At 39.4% G+C, this 13,999-nt stretch overlaps 1 protein-coding gene across 2 annotated transcripts in view; it reads right to left on the reverse strand.

The window, feature by feature from the left end:
• The window catches only part of Gng12 (G protein subunit gamma 12), a 128,890-nt gene that overhangs the window by 68,300 nt on the left and 46,591 nt on the right, over positions 1–13,999 (reverse strand). For both annotated transcript variants that reach the window (XM_048351554.1, XM_048351553.1), the window contains exon 2: positions 3,458–3,510. The gene's annotated coding sequence lies outside the window, so the exon portion shown is untranslated. The remainder of the gene's footprint in view (positions 1–3,457; positions 3,511–13,999) is intronic.

The following is a 13,999-nucleotide window of genomic DNA, read 5'->3' on the forward strand; positions in this document are numbered from 1 at the left end:
GTCCTGGGTCTTAGACTCGGGGTCTGAGCACTGTCCAGCTTCTTTTTGCTCAAGGCTAGCACTCTACCACTTGAGCCACAGCGCCACTTCTGGCTTTTTCTGTTTATGTAGTGCTGAGGAATCGAACTCAGGGTTTCATGCATACAAGGCAAGTACTTTACTGCTAAGCCATATTCCCAGCCTGGGAGACTTTTTTTTTTGCGGAATCAACAGATAGAGGGGGAGAAGAAAGAACAGGATAATGCAAATATTATAGAAGTACATTATATGAAACCGTATAATGGAACCCACTTAGAAAAGAGGGAGGGAAGAAGAGAGGAGGCTAAAGAAAATGATAAAGAGGGGATGAATCTGGTCAAAGTATGTTACGTGAATGCATAAAAATAGCAAAATTAAACTCCATTGTAAAGTTGACTTATACTAACAAAAATGATAGAAAATATATTGAATAGTGAGTGAAGCACATTTTACAAGTGCTGCCTGCTCTGGCAGTGACTCTGGGAAAGCTCCGATAGGAATAGCCTAGGGCCAAGCTGCCCAGTCACCAAGTCAGCAAATACCTTAGTCCTCTTCTTGTCTTCTTTCCCTCTGACTCACTCCTGCACACTCCATCCTTTTTGGGTGACTATGTCCCCTTAGGCCCATCCTAGGCATCAGCACCTACTTTTCTTTAGTTCTACAGTTTGTTCTCCTTACTCAAAATTCTTCTACCAAATGACAGTATCTCCCACCTCTATAGGGCCATGTGCTTGACCTTGTCAATGGATTAGAGCTCACAAATCCCCTCCCCCTAGGGGATAGGAACATATTAACAAGGTAATTTAAATGATAATAATGATAATAAGCCATATAAATAATTCAGGAATAATGGACTATGTTATAAAAATGTATACCTGCAAGTAAATAGGTAGCTCTACTGTACAGCAGCTAACATAGTTCCTGGCATACAGTGGTCATTCAAAACCAGTAGAGAATGGCACTGTCCACAAGAGAAAATATATGCATTATCTAAATTGTGAAATGGTAACCTCTCTGCACAACACCTTCATGAGAACAATAAATCATATTAAAAAACAGTAGACACTGCATATTACCACTACTGCCAGTAATAAGTCTATCTCTTCCCAATTAGCTCAAATATTCATTATCTAGGGCTATACCACAACCATGCAGGTCACTGTCCTAAGAAATACTGATTACTCACAGATGAACACTCAATGGATGTGTTTAAATTATACTGTATGGCCTATAGAGCTTTTTTTTAAAAAAAAAAAAAAACCAACACAACATACTTCATCTTACCTTCCTAGCAACTTTCAAACCAAAACCAATTTCTATTTTCCAAGTAGGGAAAGACTGTACTTCTAAGGTCCAAGAGCTGGGTCGAATATAAGTCTTTAAAATTTTTCATGTTTTTTTGTATAACAAGAACAAGTGGTTGCCAGCTGCATAACACCACATAAGAAAAACGGGATGGAGAGGAGTGTGCTTTAAGATCCCTGGGTCAACCTCAAATCTAATAAATGTGCATGATGTGTAGAAGGGACTATGTGAGTCTGTATTATGGCAATGGATGCAGTGTCCTGCCTGCTTCCTGCTTGACTACTGTCAGCCCATGCTGGGGGCCACTAGGAAGGTTCCATATGGAACCTTCTGCTCTCAAAGAGCTAACAACAAAGCAACAGAGGAAGGAGGAGAAGCCAAGTGAAAAGAGTCAAGAGGGCACTATTTGGCTTGAAAGGAGTTCAGAGTCGGTGAGACTGTAGATAGCAGGAGTGAGGTCATGATAGAGAAAAGGGAAGATTCCATTAGGCCTTGTAAAAATAGGAAAGATTTCCAGGTAGAGAGGAGGTATGCCAAATGAGATGCCTTGGAGATAAATGGTCAAAAGCGAAGTCTGGCAAGAATAAAGGGAATTGTGGGAGGTGAGCAAGAGAGTATAGGGCCAGATAGTGACAGTAGAAAAGTCAGAGAGAAGCCTTGGCTGGTGTGACAGGTAGTGTGGAAGTGGCATAATTTCTGTCAGGGAGAAGCATCCTATAAGGTGAACTGAAGGGTGACTAATGTGAGCTAGTGTGGCAGTGCAGTTTAGCAGGGCTGGAAGATGGAAAACCTGGTACCATCAAGTACAATGAGGAGCACATTGAACAGACCGACAGTCCAGATAGCAAGAAGTAAGACTGATTTTACGGTGTTGCTCATCCAGGAAATAAGACGAGAGCATGACCTGAGTCTTCTTGCTGTGTGTGTGCTTCATATTCTACCCAGCTCTGATCCATAAATACTACAGAAGATAGCCAAGTGGTTATACTTCTCCTCCCTGTAACCATGCTCCTTGCAAAAAGATTGTGATGAGATCCTTGCCCTAGGAAGAACCCTACCTATTCCTCCTGAATCCAGGTTAGCCATATAACTTGTGTTAGCCTACAGAGTGCAGTGGGAACATTTGGCCTCAAGACTATTCTGTCTCTTTTGATACCATGCCGAATCACCAAGTGAGCAGAGTACTTCATTGAAGAGCAATGAAGAACAAGGCTCAGCTACAGTTACCACTTCAGCCAACAGCCAGGTGACCCACAGAAAAAAAGCCTGTCCTGACTTAGATGTGAAACATGAATAATCCCAGTTAAAACTAGAAGAATTACACAATTGGCAGAGCTCAATAAGCAACTGCTGTTTTGAGTGAGTGAATTTGGGGAGTAGTTATATAGCAAAAGCTAACTGCTACACTCTGAAAATAACAGAACTGTGCAATACTAGTGATTCTACAGGAAGCCTGAAAAGCATTTCCACTTACAAAGTATACTTCTTTCTGAACTCTAAAGGATGTTTTCTACTAACAGAAAACTGTTATAACTATTTAACAGTCATGTTTAAGTGAGCTGAGAAATGAGATAAAAATATATTAGTGAGCATGAAAAGAGGCGACACTGTCCAAAAAGAAATGTACTTATTACCTGACTTATGTAACTATAAGCCCTCTGTATATCACCTTTTGTAATAGCAATTAAAATATAGATCAGCAATAAGGAGTGTAGCTCTAACATGTTGTAGCTGTGTGCCATTTTTCATTACAACACACTGCAAGGGACTGTCTGAATTCCTTGGCTGAAGTAACAGTTTGTTGTTTTGAATACTATTTGAAACAAGCAGACCATCAACAGGAGCCTGGAAATAGTTTCATTACAAAGCAAAGTTTTTATTTGAATAATATTTGATATGCAATGGCCTAGCTCTCCCTTGCCTATGCTCTCAGCAAAAGAATATGAGTTGCTCTTTTTTGTTTGTTTGTTTGTGAAAGCCATGGGAACATCATAAATCATTCTGGAAAGGAAAAAAGTACAAATATATAGACATCTAGTCATAGTACTGGAAAGGTGCATCTAACTTAGAAGTGTGAATACCATTTTAAAAATAATGTCAGGGTCACTTTGTTTTATAAAGAAAGAGAACTTACCAGTAAGATTTAGTGTGATCCAATGTTTTCAGGTTTCCAGTAGGAGAGTGAATCTAAAACAGAATTAAACAAACATTCCGTAAGTAAATCACATTTGGAAAGTGTGTTTTGGTCCCAAGTGACTGCCATAATGTGGAGTATTTATTCTTATAGTTAAAGATTAACAAAGCTTTTTCTGGCTCCTAATAGAGGAGGGAGTCTATTTTTTTTCTACATGTTTCAACTTCTTGAATAGAGAGCGCTTTCTCATTTACTTCAGGGAGTGCTGAAAGTCCGAGGCTAGCATAACTATAAATGGTAGTGTTTTCATCCAAACCTCTCTAAGTCAGCACAAGCCTCCTTAGCTGGTGCTTTTCCCTTGGTCCCACAGCCCCCTCTGCTAGGACCAAGTCAAGGCTCCATCTATGGACTCACGTAAAAGCTGCTGGTCAGCCTAACCTGAAGGACAAGAGGAGAGCATTCCAGGCTTTCCAACAATGGACATCAAGTAAAGTTACCACAAAGTTCTGTCTTATCAGTAATGGTGAGCTATGTGAGGCAAGTTAGTTAAGAGAAACAGAATGCAAGCCATGTGTATAACATCAAGTGTTCTAGTCACTACATTAGAAAAAGGAAGCCTGTTCATTTTAATAATATTTGTAACTTAACCCTTTATTCAGATTATAAGTTCATGTAAAATTAAGATATTTCACATTTCCAGAACACATTTTTATTGTGTATATTTGAGGTTTACAACATAACATTATGAAATATACACACATAGTAAAATAGCTACTAAGGTGAAGCTGATAAACATATGTATCATTCTAGTAACTCTTTCTGACAACAGTAGTTAAAATGTACTGGCTTTAAAAAGTCCCTGATATGGGTTGGTTGTGTGGCACAGGTGGTAGTGCACTAGCCAATGAGTTAAAGTGTCTGATACTGAGGCCAAGTACCAGTCTTAGACACCCCCCACCCCCAAAAAAAGTCCCTAATATGACAGTTTTATTCACGGTCCTCATGCAATATAGCTTATTATAGGTTGGTTCATGCTATGATACCAAAGCTACTTTGTATCCTTTGACTTGAGACTCTCCTTTTCTTCATCTATCTCTTTTTTATAGGTCATCTTTAAGATTGCAGGTGTACCTCTCAATTCAGGACAGCCACAATGCAAGCAGTCAACAGCACACTGGGCTGGTTTCTACAAGCAGGGCAGCACAGGTCTGGGGAACACATTTGTGGTTATCAAGTGCTGGCCAGGCTACCAAGGAAGTCAAATGCATGTATAAATTTTACTCACCCATTTACTTTTTCTCAGTGATCCATCATTGTCTCCTTTAATAATATCATTTTAATGGAAATTATAAAGTGGAGAAAGCAAATATACAGCATTTCCTATGTGCCAGGACTGTTCTTGTTCCTGTTATTTCAACTAACCCTCACAGTAACTTGAAGTGGTAAGTCTATCATCATTCCCACTTTGTAATGAGGAAATCAAGGGAGGCCAAGTCACTTACTCAGGGTTCTAAGATGGTGACAGTCTGCTTGTATTCCATACTCTTAGCTGACATACTCTCAATTAAATTCGAACAGCTCAAAATAAGATACTTTCAGTTTTAATTATAATCATCAAATGATCCAAGTCTACTCTCATAACATGTTTAGATACTAGCAGTGATGGCAAATTGGGAGGATTACTGATGTGCTAGAAAATTAAATTAAAAAACAATTTGGGGTGGGAACAGGAAAACCAGTTTTGCAGGCCTGAGATCAGAGGAACTGCAGTGAGCTGTGGGGCGGGGGGGGGGGGGGGGGGAGCTGTGTGAATAGTGTAGGTAGAAGGGAGAGGTGCCATATGTGAGATTTATGAAAAACTGTGTCTTTGTGATTTTTCTAGGGGGAGGGTCCTTCTATGGTTACGGTAGACATCTTGGTATCTGTCTTTGCAGAGGGAGGGAGTTAAGACTTGAAGAATTAAGTCAAAAGCATGTGAGAAAACACATACTTTCCACTTTATTCATTTACATTTAGTGAGCAATTAATCCACTCTCAAATTTCACACACGAGCTCCCTGCCAGAGTCAAATAGGAAGGAGGGTGGTAAGTCGGTCAGTGACATCATTTAGAACCGGGTTGGAGGCCATTGCAGGGTATTGCAGCCCAGTCTTACATGGGAACTTGAGCCTGCTGAAAAATTCCTTATGGATTCCTCTAGGCTTCATGATCTCGTCCAAGCATTTCAGCCTTGTCTGAAAAAGTTCACATGACCTGTGCCTGTCCCCCATTCCTAGCACTTCCAGTGGCTTCCTGGTCCTTCAGCCACAACTCTGAAGTACCAGTAGTAAGTAGAATTATTCAATTTAGTTAACAATTATACAGCATTACTCCTGATAACAATAATAAAAGTTGGTCTTTACAGAGCTACATCAGAGTGCTTCACAAGCTCCACTAATCCTTTTAGTAATCCTATGAGGTAGATTTTATTGCCCTATTTAGCAGGTGAGTAAACTAAGGCATCGAAGTTGAGTCAGTAGTCTAAGGTCACAGGCCACTCAGTACCAGGCTGTGAACCTAGACAACCTGGTTCTAGACCCTATGCTCTTTAACAGCTACCCCATTCCTGCCAACTAGGCTCCATTACTACCTACTCTCATTGTTCCTTTAACTCCTGCCCTTATTTCAGTTTCTCACTAGCTGGTCCTTGAAAGCTGAGAATCATCCTGTAAGTCATCCTTGTCTCTACAAGACCTAGCAAGGTGTTCGGGGGTGTGTGTGTGTGTGTGTGTGTGTGTGTGTGTGTGTGTGTGTTCCCTTATATACAGAACCTCTTATATAGATCCTCATATACAGAGTCATATAGAGCTACTCATTATTATATATACTATTTTATCATATATATGTATGTATATACACATATATAAGTCAACTCAGGACAAAAGGGCACAGTCTCCAGATATGTACTTTAACAAAACAAGCTTTAACTTCATCTTTTAAATCCATCCAATAACAAGGAAACAATTATTTCCTATACTTGCTCCGTATTAGAGGAAATAAAAGTGACTCAGAGCTTAGCAGGATTGACTGTATTTCTAATTTCATCAGCATCATCTGCTCCGTATGTGGATCTTAAATAATAGCACTCAGTGGACTTGGCTGGTAATGTATGCTAGGAGAGACACATTACAATTTGGCCTCTTGGATGGGATTTAGATAATCTTTGCCCTGAGTTCTGTTTCTGTTACTACCTAAACTCTTCCTGGATGACTATGAAAAGTGATCTTGCAGGAGGACACTCTCATTTAATAGTGGACAAAAGTTTCAAGATCTGGAATACACACAGATCTCTACAGACAGAAAGCCTTCTTTATAGCTCACATCAGAGAGTCCATTAAGGCTCTGGCCCACCCTACCACGCACAGATTTAAAAACCAGCCCTAATACCCACCTTGCCTACTTCATCTGAATGCAAAGACTTTCCATGAACAGGGATACAACATCATCTGTTACTAACAAATTATAAATGTAGTTTGACTTGCTATCTCATCTCCCTCTACAATAATAATAACATTAATTTAGCTATTGCTGAGAGGCTAACAGGGCATAGATCATGTGCTGAGCATGATGGTAGTTGTTGGAGAAAAAAGCAGTGAGTAAGGAAATGATTTGTGATTTGAGACCCTTACTTATAATGGGAGACAGAAAATGAAAGCATATAGAAAGAAGTAAAAAGATAATTTCCAGAAGTAATTAAGTCCTAACTCTTTCTTTTCATACTAGGGAGCAATGTGACCTAATAGAGTTTGGCTATGTCTTGTTTGGCAGTGCTATGAAGGAGTCTGAAGGGGCATCAGCAGCTAAGGGTGGCCAATTCTGAGCCTCTTGACTGTTCAGGTGAGATATATAGGTGCCTTTCTATGATAGTAGCAGCAGAGATACAGAGAAGTTGATGGGTTTCTGGGACAACTGAAATTTGCTGATGTGGTAGATGTGGGGCATGAAACCAAGATTTTTTCACTCAAGCAACAGGGTCAACAATGACTTCATTTACTCCGGGAGAGAAACAGGTTGAGCAAGAAAGAAAACCAAGAATTCTGACTTGACCTGGTTAACTTTGAAACATTCACAGACAGAAAAAGCAGTGTGAAATCTAGAACTAAGCCAGGCATGGTGGTGTACACCTAAACTCCCAGTACATTGAGGTTAAAGAAGGATTGTGAGTTCAAGGGCAGTTTGGGCTACATAGCAAGTTCCAGGCCAGCCTGAGCTTAGAGCGAGACCTTGTTTCAAAATACCAAAAACACAAACAAAAAAGCCTAAACAAAAAAAAAACAAAAAGAAACCCAATACTGTGCTCTCTAAAATAGTCACCAGGACTGGGAATATGGGCTAGTGGTAAAGTGCTCGCTTTGTATACATGAAGCCCTGGGTTCAATTCCCCAGCACCACATATACAGAAAAAGCCAGAAGTGGCGCTGTGGCTCAAGTGGTAGAGTGCTAGCCTTGAGAAAAAAGAAGTCAGGGACAGTGTTCAGGACCTGAGTTCAAGCCAGAGGACTGGCAAAAATAAATAAATAAAATAAAATAGTCACCATCACTACATGTGAGTATTTGAATTTAGATACAATTAAATACCTTCCCAATTCCAATGGCTCTGTATGGACCAACACAGGCATACGACATTTCCATCATTGTGAAAAGCTCCTTTGAATGTAATTTGTCTAGAATGCACACAATAACCTCCTGGATTCTTTCCGTTCATTACTGTAAAGTTTATTACAATTATAAAATAGAAAGTTATAGTCCTTGAAGACCATTAGATTTGCCCTGGCAGTAGGATTCTGATTAGTCTCAACATATTTGTTCTCATTTTAATTTTCTAGGGGGAGGGGAAAATACCTGAAGCCTGACTCTCAGCTCAGTCCTGGTTACCAGAGCCACTTACTCTGCATTTGCTTCCAACATCCCCATCTACCAAATGAAGAGTTAATTGGAATACACTATACTAAGAAGAATGTTGGAGAATGTTTCCAGATCTGGAGATATGGCCTTGATTTCTATTGAAGTGTATTTGTTTTCACCTGAAAAATTGGATATAGTATTATTTCAAGTGGCAAAACAGATGTAAAAAGCATTATGACACATATGAAGGACCCTATTGTTGGGCTAAATGGTACATGCTCCACCAAGGTGGTGCAAAGTGTCAGGCACCAATGGGTCAGGCCTATAATCCTAGCTTCTCAGAAGGCTGAGATCTGAGGATCGCAATTCCAAGCCAGCCCAGGCAAGAAAGTCCTTGAGACTCTTATCTCCAGAAAAGAATGCTCAGAAAAGAATGAAAGTGGCAGTGGCGCCATGAGTCAAGTGATAGAGTGCTATTCTTGAGCAAAAGAAGTTCAGGGGCAGTGTCCAAGCCCTGAGTTCAGGTCCCAGGGCCAGCAAAACAAAGGGTTGGGGGGCAAAGTCAAGAAAAAAATATTGTCTGTGTTATTACATGTCTACTATTATATCTGGATAAATTTGGTTGTTATTTCATGCTGGCTGGAACATTGACTCTATAAAGCAATACTGTATATGTCAAAGAATCACAAGTTAAGTCTTGAGCTCCAATGATAAAAGCAGGAAATGTCAATATTTTGCTCATGTGCAAGGGCTCCTTCCCCAGCAAATGACACACCCGAGAGGCAAATTGGCCTACTTTATCCAGATGGCACCACTCCACCATCTCCACCTCGAGACTGGCTTCTGGCTGGAAGAGCTGGTCTGGGCTGTTCATCCATAATCAGCAGACTAGAATTTTTCTTTAGTTGTGGAGCTGGTGGTGCATGCTCTCAACTAATGCATGGGTAAGTTGAAGGTGAAAGTATTACAAGGCCAAAGTCAATATAAAATTTAAAAAGTATATGTGAGTTCCTATTTTGCTATACTTCAAGAAGATACTTGAGGGGCTGGGGATATGGCCTAGTGGCAAGAGTGCCTGCCTCATATACATGAGGCCCTGGGTTCGATTCCCCAGCACCACATATACAGAAAATGGCCAGAAGTAGCGCTGTGGCTCAAGTGGCAGGGTGCTAGCCTTGAGCAAAAAGAAGCCAGGGACAGTGCTCAGGCCCTGAGTCCAAGCCCCAGGACTGGCCAAAAAAAAAAAAAAAGAAGATACTTGAAAACATTAGAATCAAAAATGAAATCTTGTGGGCTGGGGATATGGCCTAGTGGCAAGAGAGCTTGCCTCCCATACATGAAGTCCTAGGTTCGATTCCCCAGCACCACGTATACAGAAAACGGCCAGAAGGGGCGCTGTGGCTCAAGTGGCAGAGTGCTAGCCTTGAGCAAAAAGAAGCCAGGGACAGTGCTCAGGCCCTGAGTCCAAGGCCCAGGACTGGCAAAAATAAATAAATAAATAAAAAATAAATGAAATCTTGCACTGGCAGCTTATGCCTATAATCCTAGCTACTCAGGAGTCTGAGATCTGTAGAGGGTGGTTCAAAGCCAGCTTGGGCAGGAAAGTCCATGAAACTCTTAAAAAAAAAATTGTCAAAGTGATGTACAGAGGGGTTATATATGTAAAGCAGTGGGTACATTTCTTGTATAATTTGTTACCTCCTCCCTCATTTCCCCCCTTTCCCACACCTCCTTCCCTATTCCCCGCTCCCGCCATGAGTTGTTCAGTTGGTTTATACCAAATGGTTTTCTAAGTATTACTTTTGGAGTCATTTGTCTTTTTATCCTTTGTCTCTTGATTTTGATATTCCCTTTCCCTTCCCTAGTTTTAACACAAGTATATACAGTATCCAGTGTACTCAGATGAGATACAGTGATAGCGCAGGCACAACCACAGGAAGGGATACAAGAGGAACAGCAAACAAAAGCTACAGTTTCACATGTCATGTTGAAAATGATTACAACAGTGAAAAAACCTCATTTCCATAACATGGAGTTCATTTCACTTAGCATCATATTATGTGTTCATAAGGGTATAGCTATTGGGTATTATGATCTTCTGCTATGACTAGCCTAAACCTGTACTATCTTCAATTAACTACCAGAAGACAGGAAGTAGAGCTGTGGCTCAAAGTGCTAGAGCACTAGCTTGGAGCACAAAGGCTCAGGGACAATGCCCAGGCCCTGAGTTCAAGCCCCACAACTGACAGGAAGGAAGGAAGGAAGGAAGGAAGGAAGGAAGGAAGGAAGGAAGGAAGGAAGGAAGGAAGGAAGGAAGGAAGGAAGGAAGGAAGGATTAGATCTTGCACACAGTATATTTTCCCCATTTTTCATTGGAAAGGGCAGTGGCAGTTCTGAAATCTACTCACATTCCCACCATCCTGGTGCTATTTTTGACTTCTACTTTTGACAGACATGTATTTTTGTATGGTGCTGTCTGCAGTTTATATGCCATTGGTCATAAATTTAGTAGAGGCTTGAGAGTTGGGCAGATATAGGGAAATACTAGTAAGCTCCAAGTCTCTGAACAATTTATCTCTAATTCTCAATTTCCCACAGTGTAAAATGAGAATTTTTTTTGTATAAATAGCTAATTATGCAAAATACTGAAAAATATTAGCATGGTGCTAATATTTTTAAAAATTTTTTAAAATATTTTTTAAAAGCCTTCATAAATGATGGCTATCATTGCTTTTCATTATTTCACCTTGAATCTGAATTATTTTGGTGTGCATTTCTACATATATAGTACTTTTCATACTAAAAAGCCATAAATTATTTAATCAGTCCTCCAAGGCTAGGTATTTAGGTTAATGCTGGTTTTTATTATTATAAATATAATTTCACTGGACATCTTTGCGATTTAGATTTTTTTAGTCTCTTATCTTATTTCTCTAGCTTTCTTAAATTTTAGAGAAGGATTACTAGGTATTTTCTTCCTCGAGGGAGCTTTTACTAAAATACAATAATAATATTAACAAAATAATGAATAGATACTAAAATCCTAACTTTTTATTTTTGTTTTTGTTGTTGGTGGTGGTATTGAGGTTTTAATTCAGGGCCTGGTAGCTATCCCTGAGCTTTTTTTGCTCAAGGCTAGTACTCTATCACTTGGAGCCACAGCTCCATTTCTGGTTTTCAGGTGGTTAACAGGAAATAAGAGTCTCAAGGACTTTCCTACCAGGGTCGGTTTTTTTTTTTTTTTAGCTGCAGAAGTTTTCTTATTGATTGTTTGATATGTAACAGTAACTGGAATTTTTTTTTCACACATTACAAAAAAGTATACTTGGCTCCGTATGCAATCTTTTAAGCATAGCCATATTATTTAACAAAAAAGAGGGAAGAGGGCCTAGTCAACCCAGTGCAGCATTTACAAATGCAGAAAACTTGTCACTTTGGCTTGTGTATTGGTTAGATTTTTTAAAGAGATCTCTTTGTAACATAAATAAGTTAGTATAATTTTTCAGTATCTTCACACAGTTATATACAGGTCCGCTGGGAATGAACTGATATGAACTCACAAAGGCACTGAGGGAAACAAGGCCAGGTCCCCACCTTCCTTACTAACAGCCAAACAGAAGAAGCTTGGAATGAAAGATTGTGTGTGTGTGTGTGTGTGTGTGTGTGTGTGTGTGTGTGTGTGTGTGTGTGTGTGTGACTAGGGCCGGTTTTAAACCACAACCCTCAGCTCTCAGCTTCCTGGGTAGCTAGGATTACAGGCTCTAATGTTTTTTACACATAAAATGATATCACTAGTTTGGACTTCTACAAGAATGAACTTTTTCATGTTTATTAATAGTTTGTCTTTTTGAAAAATGCTGTTTTTGTTTCAGGTGTTAGAATCTTTTAAGTATCAACAGTTACAATATATATTTGCTACAAATATATCCTAAAACTTGTGCAATTTTAAGTTAACTATCTTTTCACTTACATGGCATTGAGCAAATAATATGCAATAACATATTTAAAACTCATAGGCTATGAAATTGCTTCTTGGCAAATAGTTTGTTTTTTTTTCTCTTTTTTAAAATTGTTTTTCAAAGTCTGTTTACCTCCACTTTGACCTTCCCAGCAAGGCTGTGAAGGAGCTGGTAGTGTAACAATCCCACTGTACAACAGGGAAACTGGGCTGCAGACCAGCTAGGTGAGTGGTCAGAATCTATAAATTCTGGAGTTCTCAAGCCTAGATTCTGCGACTCTCTTTCTGTAAACCATGGGCCCCTTAGAACAGGAAACTTGTCAGGTAAATGAAGAGATGGGTTTTGACTCAATCGTAGCTCATTGTTCCTAGTACCAGTTCTACAGCAGAAGGCCTTTACATGTAGCATTAGGGAATCAACCTCATCTGCTGCATTGGAATCTCAAGAAATATCAGTAAATTTAGTGAATCTACCAAAATAGTGGCTAACCTTACAGTTGTAGGCAGGTAATATAATCTAAATAACTCATAAATTATGTTTTATATTATCATGATATAACCTGATATTAATACCAAGTCTTCTCCCAAGGATTCCCATGTTCTTCGGCTCAGTGAGACTACTCCCTGCATTTCTACAACTCTTTCCACTTTCAACCCTCTACCATAGGTTTTTAGAATATGCTGAACTTCTATATGGTAAATATCGTGAGCCCATTCTCGTTTTTAGTTATATTTCTGAAATTGCTTGGGCAAGAAGAGCACTAATTCAGTGTTTTACAGAGATGAAAGAATTTTTTTATATAATTAGGAGATAGGTTAAAATAAAAGCATTAAAGTACAGGTTGCATCAACTCTGTGTTCTTTGCTACATCACTGTATTTTGGCAAGCATACCATCATGAAACAGTTCCAATGCATCCTTAGGCCAGAAGCAATATTAAACAGAATTGCCTGCAAATGTCTCCCACCTTGAACAAATATGAATAATTCTGTAGGTTAACTCTGTTATGCTTTTATTTGCAAATTAGAGTATAACTCATTCCTCAGAAAACAGTGTGCATATGTACACACACATCCCACAAGTACTAAAGTCCTGGAAAAGACTCATATAAAAATACAGAACATCTGTTTCCTAATATCAGGAAAATTCACAGGAAGTGATTAGTGTTAACTAGCAAGCAAGAAAAATAATCTGGATTGAATTATGAAACAAAACACCTAAAATTCACAATGTAACATAGCACAGCCCATGAGTCACCAGATCTTCAGAGGTAAGAGGAAGATTTCACATCTTACTGAAATACTTGTCACAGAAAAAATATTTTGAGTCTATGTAAAAAAATAAAATAAAATAAACATAGCACTGATGACCCCATGCTACACAATATACTCCTCCACTGCCCCACTGATATTTATGTAACCCTGGAAGGTTGGGTTGGCAATTTTGTGTTTACTTTCATAAAGTTGCCAATGTTTTACAGAACAAACTAAGAAGTTACTGAACTGGATGGCAGTTTCTGAATGGAGAGGACTGGCTTTTCTACGAAAGACTGTGTGGTTTTGTCTCCCTAGGAGACTGGAAGGACAGCTACTGACAGCCACTCGGCAAAGCCACACACCAAGGCAAAACAAACCGCAGAGGAAGGGGAGGGGCAGGTTACAGTTTGTTCTCTGAGTTCTTTATAAACGGCTCTGATAGCTA

The sequence above is a fragment of the Perognathus longimembris genome, chromosome 7, assembly GCF_023159225.1.
Source record: "Perognathus longimembris pacificus isolate PPM17 chromosome 7, ASM2315922v1, whole genome shotgun sequence".
Lineage (NCBI taxonomy): Eukaryota > Metazoa > Chordata > Mammalia > Rodentia > Heteromyidae > Perognathus > Perognathus longimembris.